The sequence below is a fragment of the Seriola lalandi genome, unplaced genomic scaffold, assembly GCF_002814215.2.
Source record: "Seriola lalandi dorsalis isolate HSWRI2012SDOR001 ecotype SW California unplaced genomic scaffold, Sedor1 jcf7180001975249, whole genome shotgun sequence".
Taxonomy (NCBI): Eukaryota; Metazoa; Chordata; class Actinopteri; order Carangiformes; family Carangidae; genus Seriola; species Seriola lalandi.
Genome location: NW_019445915.1, coordinates 1 through 1,369, shown reverse-complemented (window position 1 = coordinate 1,369; position 1,369 = coordinate 1). Strand labels below are relative to the sequence as shown.

Below are 1,369 nucleotides of genomic sequence, written 5' to 3'. Positions count from 1 at the left end.
ACTTTAATACATCAATAATCATATCAAATAAATTAACATTCTGACAACCATTATGCACTACTTTTTTTTTGCCAATAATACTTATATACTTTTAATGCAAGACTTACTTTACTTGTAATTGAGTACATTTATAGAGGACTTCTTCCATAAATGGAACAATATTACACCCAGCTGTTATTTTCTACAGATGTGAGTACGTAAATAAGCACAGCAGTACACAAATCTAGGATGGGGGAAAGTTGGAGTTTCTACATAACCTCAGCTGAACCTTATGAATATTTAATTGGCTGGACAGGAAGTGGGACGGTACAGTAGGAGGAGGAAGTCTGATGATGACAGGCACATCAGTTAAAGTAAAAAAAAAAGAAGTAAGTATTTAGTATCAAGGCTAATTTATATATATTTTATTTATATATACATTTCAGTATATATAATGTATACTAGAGTAACAAGATATTTAAAAAAAAAATGAAATAAAAATTGGGACATGTTACTTATCAAAAAGGAAAAAGAAGAAGTTTGTGGATTTTATATGTTCATGTAGAAAAATCAATATTGACAGATTGTTATCAGAATTTTGTATCTCTTAAATAACAATATTTGTCAAAAATCCATTATCAGTCAGACTTCAAATGGTACCACTGGAAAATATGAAGAAACACAATGATACATACAGATCTGTTTATTGAGGTTGCCTGTTTTGACTTTGTAAAAATAACATATGATTTCTCTTGGGTAAAAATATGAAATTGCCTGACCACTGAATGAAAAAAAAAGTATTTCATATTTTTATATTCCAGTCCTCAGTAGCTCAAGAGTCTTCATCTTTGAGTTGTGCACTCTGTAGCTCCTTGATCAGCACTTGAAAAGAAAAACAGTAATATACAGGTGTAACACAAAATCATTCTCCAAATATTAATAGAGTTCCACAAGCTGGACCTTACCTGTGATAATCTCCTCCTTCACTTTGTGAAGTTCTTTTTTCACTTCCTCAAGGATTTCCTATAAACACGCAGATACACACAAGACCTTGGTATTACACAGTTATTACAAAGTTATTACTTGATAAATCCTGCTTCATAATTAAAATCACAATATGGTATCCTGGACAGAGCATTATGTCTAATACTGAGAGTCTGTGGTTTGATGTCATTACTTCCTGGTGCTTGCAGTTCACTGTGAACAGGAAACAGAACCTTACAACATAACATTGTTTTTACCATCTCTGTTCATTACAAACAAAAGCCACATAATTTCCCATGAAAGAAATTTTATTTATTTTTAAATTAATTTAAAAATAAATGTTCTGCTTTGAGAAAGTCATAACACATAACTTTACAGACTTTAGAGCTGTAGGATCTTGTTTCTT

At 30.8% G+C, this 1,369-nt stretch overlaps 1 long non-coding RNA gene across 1 annotated transcript; it reads right to left on the bottom strand.

Annotated features, from left to right (window-relative positions):
• Positions 1-667: 667 nt before the first annotated feature.
• Positions 668-1,363, bottom strand: LOC111655279 (uncharacterized). The gene is made up of 2 exons (XR_002760797.2): positions 945-1,363; positions 668-861 (listed from the first exon to the last, which is right to left on the bottom strand). It is a non-coding gene; the product is annotated as an uncharacterized LOC111655279 (long non-coding RNA).
• Between the last annotated feature and the right edge of the window lie 6 nt (positions 1,364-1,369).